The sequence below is a fragment of the Pongo abelii genome, chromosome 18 (assembly GCF_028885655.2).
Source record: "Pongo abelii isolate AG06213 chromosome 18, NHGRI_mPonAbe1-v2.0_pri, whole genome shotgun sequence".
In the NCBI taxonomy this organism is placed as follows: Eukaryota; Metazoa; Chordata; class Mammalia; order Primates; family Hominidae; genus Pongo; species Pongo abelii.
The window spans coordinates 6,124,506-6,140,748 of record NC_072003.2 but is presented as its reverse complement, the minus strand read 5'-3'; the positions used below and the strand labels follow the sequence as shown (position 1 = coordinate 6,140,748).

The window sequence follows — 16,243 nt, the reverse complement described above, 5'->3', positions numbered from 1 at the left end:
CATGGTGCGGGTTCCAAACCACTCCTCGGAGCCTAGAGGCCAAAGGAGGGAGGAGAGCAGGACCAGCAGCTGGCCCAGACCCCACCTCTTCCCACACCGCTTCCTCTTTTCTCCCTCCTCACTGAGTCACCTTGGAAGGGCTCAGCAGCAGTAACTGTGGGACAGGGGCTCTTCCGTTTGAAAAATTGAAAGAGGCGCTCGGTTAAGGCACCAATGACATAGCTGGGCACAGTGGTTCATGCCTATAATTCGAGCATATTCGGAGGCCAAGGCGGGTGGATCACCTGAGGTCAGGAGTTCAATACCAGCCTAGCCAACATGGTGAAACCCTGTTTCTTCTAAAAATACAAAAATTAGCTGCGTGTGGTGGGCATCTGTAGTCCCAGCTACTTGGGAGGCTGAGGCACGATAATTGCTTGAATGTGAGAGGTGGAGGTTGCAGTGAGCTGAGATCGCACCACTGCACCCCAGCCTGGGCGACAGAGACTTTGTCTCAAAAAAATAAAAAAAAAAAGACAACAATGACGTAACCACAACAACAAAAAAGATGCTTAGAAACTACTGAAAAAGTAGAAAGCTTGGTATCTACAGATTCAAATCTGGGCTCCCTGCCCTGCTGTGAAACCATCTGAGCCTCAGGTTCCCCCCACATCAAGCAGTATAAGACCCTATGGCGGAGAGCTGCAGTGAGGATTAAGGAGACAAGATCATGTGAAGCACAGGGTAAAGGCTGCGTGCCTCTCCCCCTCCACCATCCCCTAACCAAACAGACACCGAGGGTCCCAGGCGGTACCTGTTATCACACAGACGAGAGAAGGAAGGTTGTGTCCATCAAGAGTCAGTTGCTCAAATTCTGTGTTTAAAAAAAGAAACAATTCTACATGGAATTTCTGATAGACTTTTTTTTTTTTTTTTTCTGACAGACTCTCACTCTGTCACCCAGGCTGGAATGCAATGGCACGATCTCATCTCACTGCAAACTCTGCCTCCCGGGTTCAAGTAATTCTCATGCATCAGCTTCCCAAGTAGCTGGGATTACAGGCACCCACAACCATACCTAGCTAATTTTTGTATTTTTGGTAAAGACAGGTTTCGCCATGTTGGCCAGGTTGGTCTCGAACCCCTGACCTCTGGTGATCTGCCTGCCTCAGCCTCCCAGAGTTCTACGATTACAGCTGTGAGCCACCATGCCCATTCAGAAAAAATTTTTTAAATAAACAATAGCCAGAGTCACCTGGTCAGGTGGAGAAAGAGCACTGCTCTGGCGGGCAGGCCACCAGCCTCTGTGAGATACTCTCCTGAAGGGGGCATTTCAGCGTCAGGGCCTGGTCACTCCCCAACTGGGGATTCAAGGTGGCCCACCTCCACCACACCCGGTGTCCTGGGACAGGAACATGCTGCAGGCCAGACAAGCAGCTCACAGCTCAGTGGCCCCCGACAAGCCCAGAGCTCCTCACCACAGCCGCACACCTACTTTCTAAAGCTGCCAGCAGGATGGAGAAGTCTTCGTCCTCTATGAGAAGAGAATTGAATGTCAGGGGCCTGTTTCTGGACACCCCTCTTCCAGCTCACACGCCCTCCCCTTCTCATTGAGACCGTGGCGTGGTGGGGGTATGCAGGACTGGCGGGGGTGAGGAGAACACAGGTTGGCCAGGTGCCGTCACACCAACCCCAAGTACTCCAGGGGTCGTGCAGACCTGTCCAGCTCGTGCTGCTGACCAGCAGGGCTGGCCGCTCACGGAGACATGTCACCAGCCCGCTCCCAGCATCCCGCTCCGTGAAGGCTGATCGCTCCGTGGCTGGGTCCTCAGGTTCTGAGCTGAAAGAGCAGAAAAAAAGCCTGTGAGAGGCCACAGAGCAGGCCCATGACCCAGAACGGGCATCTCCTGCCGTGGCGAGGCCTGCAGGCTCCCAACGGTTGGGGTGCCCGGCCACATCAGCAGCACCAGGCCACCCCTGCCATCCGAGGCCTGGGCTTGCTTTCTCTAATATTGTTGCTGGGTGCTAAGGTTACAACAGCAAACAAGACTGACTCATTCCTTTTCTCCACGGGACTTACTGTCTTATCCCCTAGACTCAAGATGAGGGTGCAGGGATGCCCTCCCACACCACCCCAGCTTACCCAGGTGCACACCTCAGGGTGTGTGGACCTGCACAAAGGTCCCCTCCTTAGCCCCATGAGACACCCCAGGGGACACACAGGTCCACAGATCCTGCCACAGGCCTGGGAACCCACTGGCTGGAGAGTAAATACTTCAGGCTTTGCGGGCCACAGGTTCTCTGTTGCAAAATGCGATTCTGCTATTGTAGCTCAAAGGCGGCTGGAGACAACTCAGAAGGCAATGAGTGTGTTGTGTCCCAAAGAAGCTTGATTTACAAAAGCAGGAGACTGGCCTGTAGCCTTAGTTTGCCAACCCCTGGATGAGTGGGTTCCCAGGTCTGCAGTGAGAAGGGCACAGGCCAGGGCAGTGGGGAGCAGGAGAGAAGGCAGCTGAGGATGGGAGGCCTACCGGGCCCTGAACGGAGAGTGCGTGCTGCCCAGCTTCATGAAGAGCCGGTGCTGCAGGTCCAGAGGTGCCTCTTTAAAGAAAGATGTCGGCTTGTCATAGATGGTCACAGCCCTGCAATGAAATCATGGCGGGGCTATTGGGAGGGCTGAAGAAAGGCCTCAGGAATAGAGGACTCAGAGGCTCCAGGAAAAGAAGGACGCTTGGGGAATCCAAGTCTCAGACACGATGACAAGAAGAAGCCTTGCAATCACTTGGGAATGCACAGAGAGACATCCTAGGACCAAAACTGCCGGGATCCCTTGGCTGGCTGGGAAAGAAACTCTGCCCCCTCCTCTCCCGGCTTCCCCAAATTTTACCATAATGTTGCCAAGCATTAGTCCAGCGTGGAGGCTACTTTCTGCTCAAACCACTCATTTGGGTCCCGTGCCCAACGTCACCCGTCCTCAGCAAAACAACCTTTATTTCCTTCTTCCTGGTTTCCAGAAAGTTCCCCTAAAGCCCTGAGGAACCACCGAATGAAAGGGGCTTTTTACAAATAGGAAACTTAATTAGAGTGCCAATACACAACATGGATTGCACAAGGCTGGGTCTAAGATAAAACCAGACTGTGGACAACAGAACAGATAAGACCCACATGGCTCTGCACTGCCTGGGTCTGTTATTGTGTGGAGGAATGTCTTAGGCTGTTCCTCCTGTGGGTGTAGCTAAAGCACGAACCAGGAGTCTTCATACTTAGAAAGCAGTTAGACACCTGAGAACCCATCCCAAACTACAGCCTTCCACAGAACCTTCTGGAACCTTCTGGAATGCAACTCTTTACTGCCAGAGGGTCTTTGATGGGAGTCTACTCTCCGCCATTTGTCTTCAAAGAGAATACCCACATATTCTCTTTCCGTGGAAAGGTAAGTTATTAGAGTTTATGCAGTCTGGTACATTAATTGAGAGCTTTACTTCAAAGAATGTCACGTTTAAGATTCAGTCTCACAGACTGGGTTAAAAAGGCAGTGTTGACTATTAAGTTGTAAATTACTATAATGATCATTATTATTATTCAAGCAAGCCGTGAGAAATGAGCATTATCTCACGATATCTGCACTTTAGTGAACCTGAAGGAAGAGTGTATTTGCTGGAATTACAGAAGCCTGAGAACCACAGGGGAATTCTCACTGCAGGGTATTCAGGGTCAAAGGCTGATTCTATTTTGCATGCTCAATCCTTCCTCAATTTATTTTTATTTCTTTATTTATTTTTTGAGACAGGGTCTCACTCTGTCGCCCAGGCTGGAGCACCTTGGTGCAATCTCAGCTCACCGCAACCTCGCCTCCCGGGTTCAAGTGATTCTCCTGCCTCAGCCTCCGGAGTAGCTGGGATTTCAGGCACCCACCACAATGTCCAGCTAATTTTTGTATTGTTAGTAGAGATGGGATTTCACCATGTTGGCCAGGCTGGTCTGGAACTCCTGACCTCATGTCATCCTCCTGCCTCGGCCTCCCAAAGTGCTGGGATTACAGTCATGAGCCACCGTGCCCGGCCCTAAATTTAATTTTTCTATTTATTTATTTATTTATTTATTTATTTAGAGATGGATTTTCGCTCTTGTCCCCCAGGCTGGAGTGCAGTGGCGTGATCTCGGCTCACTGCTACTTCTGCCTCCAGGATTCAAGCGATTCTCCTACTTCAGCCTCCCGCATAACTGGGATTATAGTCACGCACCCCTGCGCCCAGCTAATTTTTGTATCTTTTTTTTTCTTTTATTATTATCATTATTATTATTATTATACTTTAGGTTTTATGGTACATGTGCGCAATGTGCAGGTAAGTTGCATATGTATACATGTGCCATGCTGGTGCGCTGCACCCACCAACTCGTCATCTAGCATTAGGTATATCTCCCAATGCTATCCCTCCCCCCTCCCCCCACCCCACAACAGTCCCCGAAGTGTGATGTTCCCCTTCCTGTGTCCACGTGTTCTCATTGTTCAGTTTCCTACCTATGAGTGAGAATATGCGGTGTTTGGTTTTTTGTTCTTGCGATAGTTTACTGAGAATGATGATTTCCAATTTCATCCATGTCCCTACAAAGGACATGAACTCATCATTTTTTATGGCTGCATAGTATTCCATGGTGTATATGTGCCACATTTTCTTATTTATGCAGCCAAAAAACACATGAAAAAATGCTCACCATCACTGGCCATCAGAGAAATGCAAATCAAAACCACAATGAGATACCATCTCACACCAGTTAGAATGGCAATCATTAAAAAGTCAGGAAACAACAGGTGCTGGAGAGGATGTGGAGAAATAGGAACACTTTTACACTGTTGGTGGGACTGTAAACTAGTTCAACCCTTGTGGAAGTCAGTGTGGCGATTCCTCAGGGATCTAGAACTAGAAATTCCATTCGACCCAGCCATCCCATTACTGGGTATATACCCAAAGGACTATAAATCATGCTGCTATAAAGACACATGCACACGTATGTTTATTGCCGCATTATTCACAATAGCAAAGACTTGGAACCAATCCAAATGTCCAACAATGATAGACTGGATTAAGAAAATGTGGCACATAATTTTTGTATCTTTAAGTAGAGACAGGGTTTCACCATGTTGGCCAGGCTGGTCTCGAACTCCTGACCTCAGGTGATACATCTGCCTCAGCCTCCCAAAGTGCTGAGATTAGAGGTGTGAGTCACTGCACCTGGCCCCTCAATTTAATTTTAATAAAATTATCAGGGAAATAAGCCACAAAAGGACAATGTGCACACTTCAGAACAGAGCTGTCCAATAGAAGAAATATAATGTAATCCACATGTGTAATATTAAATAATTTAGTCACCACATTAGAAAAAGTAAAAGGGGTGAAATGAATTCTCCTAGTAAACTTTATTTAACCAATATATTCAAAATATTATTATTTCAACATTAATGAATACTGAAAAATTCTTAATGAGATATTTTATGTTCTAGTGTATATTTTACACTAACAGTGTATATTTTACACTAGTGTATATTTTACACTAACAGCATATCTCAGTTGAGACGGCCACATCTCAAGTGCCCAGTAGCCACGTGTGGCCTGAGGCCATGACTCTGGGCAGTACAGCTTTAGGTGAGTCTAGGGCAGGGCAGAGGGGGGCACCTGGGATCAGATGTGGAGCCTGGGGCCTTATTTCGCACCGTTTGGTGAGGGCACATTCTTGCCATAAAACCCAGGTCAAGCATGACTCACAAAGGGGCCAGTGGAGGTGCCTCAGTTTACTTGGGAGCTTGGCCTCTCCAGCTTGCCTTCCTACTGCCTGGAAGAAGATTGGTGTCCTCTTGCCTTCTCTGGCCACTTTCCCAAGAACCCTCCCAGAATTTAGTCCTATGAAGGGCCGGGGTGCAAGGAGTCACCCACACAATGACAGGACCCACCAGCAATACCAGAATTTGGCCAGCCCTACTCATCCAAATTCCTTTCTGCCAGCTGGACATCACAAGGATTTCAGACTGCCATCCTGTGGCAACTCCATTTTGGGGTCCAGGGATGTAAGGGTTACTCTATTAGTCCATTCTCACTCTGCTAATAGAGACATACCTGAGACTGGGTAATTGATAAAGAAAAAGAGGTTTAATGGACTCACACATCCACATGACTGGGGAGGCCTCATGATTATGGTACAAGGTGGAGGAGGAGCAAAGTCACATCTTAGATGGCAGCAGGCAAGAGACTTGTGCAGGGGAGCTCCCCTTTATAAAACCATTGGATCAGGCAGGGCACAGTGACTCACACCTCTAATCACAGCACTCTGGGAAGCCAAGGTGGGTGGATCACCTGAGATCAGGAGTTTGAGACCAGCCTGGCCAACATGTTGAAACCCCATCTCTAATAAAAATACAAAAATTAGCCAGGCGTGATGGCTCATGCCTGTTGTCCTAGATTCTCAGGAGGCTGAGGCACGAAAATTGCTTAAATCCAGGAGGTGGAGGTTGCAATGAGCTGAGATCATGCCACTGCACTGCAGCCTGGGCAATAGAGTGCGACTCGGTCTCAAAAAAAGAAAAAAAAATTAGATCTTGTGAGACTTATTCAATGTCATGAATAATGACATTGGAATGGAAAGACCCACTCCATGATTCAGTTACCTCCCACTAGGTCCCTCCCACAACATGTGGTGATTATGGGAACTACAATTAGAGATTTGGGCGGGGACACAGCCACACCATATCAGTTACTGAGCTGGGCATCTTCTTCCTTGAATGCACATTGGCCTCTGAGGCACTTCCTGGTTAACCTCATTCCACAGCTGAGAAAACCCAGGCTTGGAACAGGCAAGGGATCTGACCCAACGTCTCCCATCTTATTATTGGAAGGACCAAGACTGGACCCACAACTGTGCTCTTGTTTTGAGTCACCATGCTGCCCCCAAGATCAGATCTCAAAACAAGCAGACATGGGGGGCTCAGAAGGTCCCCAGCCTAGAACTTTCCTGTCACCCAATGACACTAAAGGCTAAGCTGGCGGCTTATTATTCTGGATTCACACTAGAATGACCTTGGGGTTTGTTTCACACATGCCGATGTGTGGAGTTTCACCCCCAGCTAACTGACTATGAATCTCTGGGTTGGGGCCTGGGCACTGATATTCATGCAGAGCTTCTGGGATGATCCTATTGCATCGCCAAGGTTGACGACTGCAGAAACATTGCACACTTTTTCATTCATTTAGTTATTAAATATGTAATATTTATTATTATTTTTGCAGACACAGAAGCGTTGCAAGAATAGTACAAAGACATCCTTTATACCCTTCGCTGAGATTCCCCAGTGCTACCATTTTACCCCATTTAATTTATTATTTTCTAAGTGGCAGATGAGTTATCCTTTACCCCTAAATATTCCTGTGTATTCCTTAATAACAAGGACTTTCTCTTATATAACCAAGGCAATGATCAAAATCAGGAAACTAACCCTGCTACAATACGGTTTTCTAATGTATGGACCTCATTCAGATTTCGCCTGTTAATCCAGTGATGTATATTGGAGCAAAAGATAAGCACAGATCATGCATTATTTTCAGTTGTTGTGTCTCTGTAGGTCCCTTTTAGCCTGGAACAGCTCCTCACTTTATCTTTCATGGTATTGGCATTCTTGAAGAACACGAGACGGTTATCTGATAGATGTTCCTTACTTTGGATTTGGCTGATGTTTCTTGGCGGTGATACTCTTATGCATTTGGGGTGGGAGTATCACAGCAATGGTGTCATGTTCTCTGTATATCACATCAGGAAGGATATGCTCATGGTTTACCCCATTACACCAAAGTGAATGTTGATCGTTCAGTGAAGGTGGGCGCAGGTTCATTGCATTATATTGCAGAAGCCATCATCAGCCATACTCGCTCTGATTAACCGATCATCTTAGGTAGCCATTTATCTAACAAGGCTATAAGGGTCTTGAACTCAGGGTAAGCACGCCTTAAAGCAGAAGAGAAGAAAGGAAGGAAGGCTCTAGAACCTGGAGCTTTGGCAAACGGGACAGTTGTGGGGAACGTACCACCAAAGTTGCTCCTGGCATTAGGATGAAGAGGAAGGAGAACATTCTATCTAGAAGGGGTTTGGGGTGAGCGAGAGGGGCGTGGGAGAGTCAGAGTCTGCCCACTTGTGGTTTAGCTGAGGGCTACACTGTGGTAGACAGGTCTTTCATTGCTGCTCTTGAAAATTTTGTTTTGCAATCCTTCATCTAAAACGGAACAATTCCCTTTTTTTAGTTTTGGCCCACTTTGCTTCATCTGTTTTCTCTTATTTTTAGAGACAGGGGCTTGCTCTGTTGCCCAGGCTGGAGTGCAGTGATATGATCATAGGTCACTGCAGCCTTGACCTCCTGGGCTCAAGCAATCCTCCTGCCTTAGCCTCCTGAGTAACTGGGACTACAGGTGTGCACCACTGCACCTGGCTAATTTATTTTATTTAGTTTAGTTTTTGTAGAGACGAGGTATCACTTTGTTGCCCAGGCTGATCTTGAACTCTTGGCTTCAAGGGATCCTCCCGCCTCGGCCTCCTAAACTGTTGAGATGACAGGCATGAGCCACCATGCCCACCTCTGTCTTTTCTCTTGGGATTAATGACTTCCACATTAGCTCCAGGAATAATTTCTGTTAAGGTGATGCCTGACTTGACACTTCTGGTAACTCCCGTTGTTTATCTATTGCTTATCTCCAGAACCCATGTGATGCTTCCTACTTCAAAGCACACTAGCGCCTGTCAGCTTGAAGGCATCCCCTGAGCTGCTGGCAAACAAGGCCTTTTTACCCAGAGATTAACCTCTTATTTGTTTTAATAAATGATCAAATGTTGGTTTGCCTCCTGTGCGTATGTTGGTTGGGGCCAAGAGGGGATCTTGGTGATTTCTGTCCACCTGGGACCTCAGGCCTCCTGGTGGCCCCTGAACAAAAGTGAGGCAGGTAGAGCAATGAACAGTGTTCCCCATCTGCCTTGCTGCCATTAGTATTTTTGCCTATGGTTGTCTTTGGCGCGTGTCACTCCCTCATCATTGTTCCCTCTCCTTCTTGTATTTACCTTCACCTGGGCTGCTGAGTGCTGCGGGAGAAACATCGGGTTGTTGCGGAGATTGTGGCCACAACAAATTTAGGTTCCCCACCCTCACGTTGTCCCTCACTGTTCTCTTCCTCATACCTTTGAAGAAAACAACTCGTGGAGGTCATCTTTTTCACAAAGGTGAACATTTAACAGAGCAGGGCACTGTTGTGGGTTGAATTGCATCCCCTCTCCCACAAAAGACTTCCTGGAGTCGTGACCCCAAGTACCTCAAAATGTGACATATTTGGAGACAGTCATTACAAAGGTAGTCAAGTTCAAATGAGGTTGATAGAGTGGGCTTTATCCAGTATAATGGATGTCCTTATGGAAAGGGGAAATTGGCCAGGTGCAGTGGCTCATGGCTGTAATCCTAGCACTTTGGGAGGCTGAGGCAAGAGGATCACTTGAGACCAAGGTTCAAGACCACCCTGGCCAACATAGGGAGATTCCCATCTCTATTAAAAAGATAATAAATAAAATAGGCCGGGCACAGTGGCTCATGCCTGTAATCCTAGCACTTTTGGAGGCTGAGGCGGGAGGATCACTTGAGGCCAAGGTTCAAGACCAACCTGGCCAACACAGCAAGACCCCCATCTTTTAAAAATAATAAATAGGCCAGGCGTGGTGGCTCACGCCTGTAATCTGAGCAGTTTGGGAGGCCGAGGCAGGTGGATCACTTGAGGTCAGCAGTTCAAGACCAGCCTGGCCAACATGCTGAAACCTGTCTCCAATAAAAATCCAAAAAAATTATCTGGGCATAGTGGTGGGCACCTGTAATCCCAGCTACTCGGGAGGCTGAGGGAGGATAATTGCTTGAACCCAGGAGGCGAAAGTGGCAGTGAGCCAAGATTGCACCACTGCACTCCAGCCCAGGTGACAGAGCAGGATTCTGTCTCAAAATAAGTAAATAAATAAATAAATAAATAAAATTATATATATCTATATATATACACACACTACATATATGTGTATGTGTGTGTAGATATAGATAAAGATATAGATATAGATAAAGATATAGATATAGATATAGATATAGATATGGAAAGGGGAAATTTTGGACACAGATGCACACAGGGAGAAGGCCACGTGAAGACTGGACTTCTGCTTCCACAAGCTAAGGAGCTGGCAGAAGCTGGGAGGGAGATCCTTCCCTAGTATCTTCAGAGGGAGCATGGCCCTGAGAACGCCTTCATCTCAGCCTTCTGGCCTGCAGGCGTGAGACGATGCATTTCTGTAGTTCTAAGCCACCCAGCTTGTGGTACCTTGTTACAGCAGCCCGAGGCATTTAATACAGCAGAATTCTGAGCCCTTCCCATATAAACTCTTCATTTCATCTTCACCACAACCACCCCGCCCATAAATGCTCTTGTTATTGTCTTCATTTTATCTTCGTTTTATCCATGATGTCTGCAGCACACAGAAGTTCAGTAATTTGCTCATGGTCACTTGAGATAATAAAACCCCACTCTAGGGAACCTCTCATGCCTGCTTCTGGCTGTCACCTTCCCTCTCCCCTTTTCTCCTGTCCCCTTCCTCTCCATCTCCTTTATGAGGCCTTCTTTATTGTCCCATCTCTTTTTTGTATTTTTACTTTTTATGATTTTTTTTGGTGGGGGGGAAATGGTGTCTCGCTATGTTGTACAGGCTGATCTTGAACTCCTGGCCTCGAGCTATCCTCCTGTCTCAGCCTCCTGAGTAGCTGGGATTACAGGTGTGAGCCACCATACCCAGCTGTTGTCCCATCTCCTAAATGTCTGCATTCCCCAGCAACCATGCCCACAGTTCCTGCCTCAGTAGCCCCTCCTGAGCCTCAGTCACCACCTGTGCTGATGAATTGCTGCTCTCCCTCCTCCCAGACAGGATGCCCCATGGCCACTGCAGGCTCAGCCCATCCACAACAGATTCACAAAGCCTGTCCTTCAGTGCTTGATTGCCTAGATTTCCCAGCCAAAAGTACCACCAGCTTAAAACCCTGCAGCCATGCCTAAACCCTCTCTGTTCATGTACCCCACATCCCCACGACAAACCCCTGCTGATTTTATGGCTAAATCCCTCTCTTGGCAGTCAGGACCAGCTGCAGAATTTGCAAGGTCCAGTGCAAGATGAAAACATGGGCCCCCTTATTCAAAAATCCGAGGAAAAGCACTGCTGAAATATTAACATAGAAAGCATTTTCTTTCTTGTGTGGTCTCTGCGTCTCAATTTATCATGATGCTTTCAATTGTTATTTAATGTCCTTCTAAGTAAAAAAAATTAACATTTTAAATAACTAGCATGGATTATACTGTTCCTCTTTACATTGTGCAATGCCAGATTTCAACAGGAACATTGGACTCAAATGTGGAATTACAGAAATGACATAATTTGTACTTTGCATGTGGGTTTTTTTTTGCCTCACAGAAAGAGTGAGACATTGCAGGCAACTAATTCAGCTGTTTCTGTTTGTTTGTTTGTTTGTTTGTTTTCCCTGAGACAGAGTCTTGCTCTCTTGCCCAGGCTAGAGTGCAGTGGTGAGATCTCAGCTCACTGCAACCTCTGCCTCCCAGGTTCAGGCCATTCTCCTACCTTCAGCCTCCTGAGCAGCTGGGATTACAGGAACCCGCCACCATACCCGCCTAATTTTTGTATTTTTAATAGAGATGGGGTTTCGCTATGTTGGCCAGGCTGGTCTCAAACTCCTGACCTTGTGATCCACCCGCCTCAGCCTCCCAAAATGCTGGGATTACAGACATGAGCCACCACACCTGCCATTCAGCTGTTTTTATTTCACTTTTTCACACCTATACAATCTACCACCACTCTCTACCTTTGGCTTACTGATGTGTAAGGAAGAATTGAAAGGAAAAATAACTATGACCCTGCTATCTTTGCCTCTCCTATGTCATCATTTCCAGTGGAAGTGGTTGGCTACCACAGGGAATCAGATGAGTAGAAAAGGTTGGGAGAGGGTTCCTTGTTTGTTCCTGTTTCTTAGAATGCCATTGACTTGGTTTTCAATTCTGATTCTATAATAAGAGAAACCGCGACCTCTTGGTGCTATCAGCGTCTCTCGCAGACTCCGTTGTGGACATAGTAGGTTGCCCTTCTTCTCACTTGGAGCCTTGCTGGGCTCCCATGCACTGCGGAACCCCCAAGATTCTATGCTCAGGGCACGGCAGACACGCCGTGGGGAGTGTGGTGGCAAGGGACGGGGGTAACTCTTATTGTTGGTGTCTCGTCTGCCCATGCACATGTTCTATTGCCCCGTTGGATTTCACTGATAAAACATGATTCAGACTGGGTGCAGAGGCTCACACCTGTAATCCCAGCACTTTGGGAGGCTGAGGTGGGCAGATCACTTGAGGTCAGGAGTTCAAGACCAGCCTGGCCAATATGGCAAAACCCACTCTCTACTAAAAATACAAAAATTAGCTGGGCGTGGTGGTGGGTGGCTGTAGTCCCAGCTACTTGGGAGGCTGAAGCAGGAGAATCACTTGAGCCTGGGAGGTGGAGGTCGCAGTGAGCCGAGATGGCACCACTGCATTTCAGCCTGGGTGACAGAGTGAGACTCTTTCTCAAAACAAAACAAAACAAAACATAGATTCAAACATAAAATGAGCAGGAATTTTAAGACAGTAACAGCAGAGCATTAAGCCAAGCTCGGGGTCCCTCTCAGCATGGGGCCCTGTGTGACTGCACAGGCCAAACACCCATGAATTTGTCTCAATTTCCATCCCTCTCACGCTCTTCCCCACTGCTGTGGTCTCAGTTGGCATCTTCCTCATTTCTCCTCCCGAGGACTGCCTGTACCCTGATTTCTTCAAGGGTCTCTCCAGTCCATCAGACGCAGGCCAACAAAGGGTTTCTCTGCATTGCAATCCAACCAGCATCACCCCCCTGCCTACCAGCCTGAAGTAGCTCCCATGTCCCTTCAGGTTAAAATGCAGCCTTCTTAGCAAGGCACTGCTTAGTTCTCCAGCCTCTGTGACAGCTTCACACCCTACAATCGAGCTCTGCTGATCCTGGAGAAGCTCCCTCTGAGCCTTTGCACACCTGTCCCTGCTACTTGAGGGAGATTTCCACCTGGTTACCTCCTGGCATCACCTCCCACTTGGAAGCCTTCCTCATCTCTGGGGTGGGTCAGATGTAGCCGTTTTTGCCCTCTCCCTACACACTCTGCGTTTCCTCTCTCCCAGCGTTCATCCCGTGATGTACAATAAGCAATTGACTAACTTGTCCTTAAGGCCAGGGCCGTACCGGGTCTTGGTGGCAAATGAGGGAGCGGCAGCGCTTTTGCCCTCTAATGGCATCTGTGGATCACTAGCTGGAGGCCTTGGGACTCTAAGACCCAAGCTATTCAAGTGCTACAAATAACACCGCACGGCCCCCTGTCTTTCCTGTTTCCTCCCTGCGTCTATCAAGAAGGAGCAGCTGTTTTTTGAAGCCCTGCTTTCCTTCCCATGGCTTTGCTCACCCCCACGCTGCTTAGCCTCCAAACTCAGAGCCTTAACTTTCCCATGAATACAGTTTCTCTCCAGCTCAACTTGATTCATTCATGCGGGTCCTAGTTCTCTCTCTCTCTCTGCCATTCCAATTCTCCTCTTTCCATTACATTTAGGAGAACCCTGGCTGGATATGGTGGCTCACACCTGTAGTACCAGCACTTTGGGAGGCCAGGACAGGTGGATCACCTGAGGTCAGGAGTTTGAGACCAGCCTGGCCAATATGGCGAAACCCCATCTCTACTAAAAGACAAAAATTAGCTGTGTGAGGTGGCACATGCCTGTAGTCCCAGCTACACGGGAGGCTGAGACAGGAGAATCACTTGAACCTGAGAGGCAGAGGTTGCAATCATGCCACCGCACTCCAGCTTGGGTGACAGAGTGAGACTCTGTCTCAAAAAAGCCGCAAAATGACCAAGGAAAGGGCATTTATTTATGGTATAAGAGCGGAAACCAAAAGGCAGAGGTTCCTCGATGGAGCTCTGCTGAGACGGTGCATATCAGCCATTCAACCCCTTCAGCACGCGGCGCACATCCAGGAAAGCCCCGCTGGGATTGATTTAGGGGCTATAAAGAAACATTATCAAGTAGGTGAATTTGCAGCTACAGAATCTGCAGGTAACGAGGATTGATTGTAGATACACCAATGAACTGGATGTCAGATTTTCAACTTCACCCTCCAGGAGATAGCCAGCAACCAAGAGCTAGAAAAAGGGATTCCTGGAGGGTGGTGAAGAAAATAGAAGTCTTAGAGGCTCAGAGACAGACAAATGTAATCCCTCAGCTGTCACCTGAGCTGTGGCTATAAAATGAGGCAACAGATTAAGAACAGTAAGCATAAGATTGAGGCCAGGCTTGGAAGCTCGTGCCTGTAATCCCAGCACTTTGGGAGGCCAAGGCAAGTGGATCATTTGAGGTTGGGAGTTAGGGACAAGCCTGGCCAAAATGCTGAAACTCCATCTCTACTAAAAATGCAAAAAAATTTAGCCAGGCATGGTGGCACATGCCTGTAATACCAGCTATTTGGGAGGCCAAGACAGGAGAATCGCTTGAACTGGGGAGGTGGAGGTTGCAGTGAGCTGAGATCTAGCCACAGCACTCCAGCCTGGGCAACAGAGCAAGACTACATCTCAAAAAAAAAAAGAAAAGAAATAAAAGATTGGGGCAGTCCGAAGCAACCACCGTCAGCAAAGGAAGGATGAGGGGGAGTGAATGAAGGGTCCACAGGAGAATTAAGACAGTGAGGGCCCTTGGGGCCATTCGGTGAAGCGGAGCCAGGTCACTGGCGAGTGTGCCAGGGAATCAATTAAGGATGAATATGAAGCTTGAGGCCAGGCCAGCATAATCACCATGTGGGCGCCCGTATTTCTTTACATTTGCTGACTGCCAATCCAGCTTCCTGTGTTTCTGTGAAATACAAAGGAAGAAATGCTGTGACTTCCCCTCATTCCAAGGTGAAACCAAAGAAGGGGAAACTGAGAGACCTGTCCGAAATCCTCCACCGAGCCAATGGGGAGGCCGGAATAGATACAGCCGGTCACCCGACCTGTTCTCTAGGCACAGCTTTTTGGCTTTGCCGCTTACATCTGCTTCAAGTTTTAGAAATTTCCAGGCTCTGGCTTTTTTGCTGCTTTGGGGAACAAAGCATGCCCTGTCGAGTGTACAGCAAACCTGTCCTGCTCCTAAATCCAATCATCTTCAAAACAGATGTCTGAGGTTTATTGTGCTACTCTCCAAATGTCATTATCATCCCTAAAGTGAAAAAAAGCTTTAATTATTATTATGAGCAGTGAAATTACCATATAATCTTCCAATTAACTGAATAAGGCACCAAATAAGTGCCCTCAAGCCTTAATTTCTACCTTGAAGTTAAGGTAGGTATCATGCTTACTTGGATCATCCTACACATCCTCAAAGTGGGCAGAGTTGAAAGGCTGTCTAAACAGGTGGGGTGGAAGGCCGTGCCCTTCTCCCTCCTGTCCGTGTGTCGTGCTCTGTTGGTCCTTCTGATTGGTTAGCGACCCTGAGTGTTTCTGAGAGCATTTTGTTGTATGCCGGGGCAGAACAACTAATCTGGCCAATTCCAAGCAGAAAAGATCAAGTACAGATTTCATATCTGAGTTTTAAGTGCTAGTAAAAAGTTGCATTAAGTTATCAAATGCACTGCGATCCTGGCTTCATCGCCAAGTGGCTCTGCAGTTTGAGGATTATGCTGCATCCCGAAGAAAAGAAAATTGTTCCGTTCAGATGCTTGGGGTAAAGGGGGATTGATCCATTTACTTTTCAACTAATCTAAGTCAGATGGAGTTCGCTGCATAACTTTCTAAGGTTGGTACTTGGTCAAAGATCAAGGTGATCATTTTTGTAGGATTGAAGGCCTTTGGTTGAAAAGGCATGAAGAAGTTTCTACCAGTCCTGTTTGAAATAAAATAGTAGTGTAATCTAAAGATTTTAATACAAGATCAACACAGCACATTTAGAGTAACTTTTGAAAATTGGTTGACGGATGTGCTTCTGTCTCTCTCTCTTTCCGTAGACGTGTGTGTAGCATATTACGTAGAGAAATCTATAAGCCCTGGGTTATGTTGGTTGCTGATGAGGATTAACCAGAAGCTACTACTCACTTATTCACCTTTGATGTGCTCTAGTTCTGGTAGTCTTCTTCACTG

At 47.4% G+C, this 16,243-nt stretch overlaps 1 protein-coding gene across 1 annotated transcript in view; it reads left to right on the top strand.

The window, feature by feature from the left end:
* Positions 1-2,441: 2,441 nt before the first annotated feature.
* Positions 2,442-16,243, top strand: part of LOC129050674 (olfactory receptor 7E24-like) — a 53,466-nt gene continuing 39,664 nt past the window's right edge. Inside the window, exon 1 of the mRNA XM_054533436.2 lies at positions 2,442-3,412. The gene's annotated coding sequence lies outside the window, so the exon portion shown is untranslated. The remainder of the gene's footprint in view (positions 3,413-16,243) is intronic.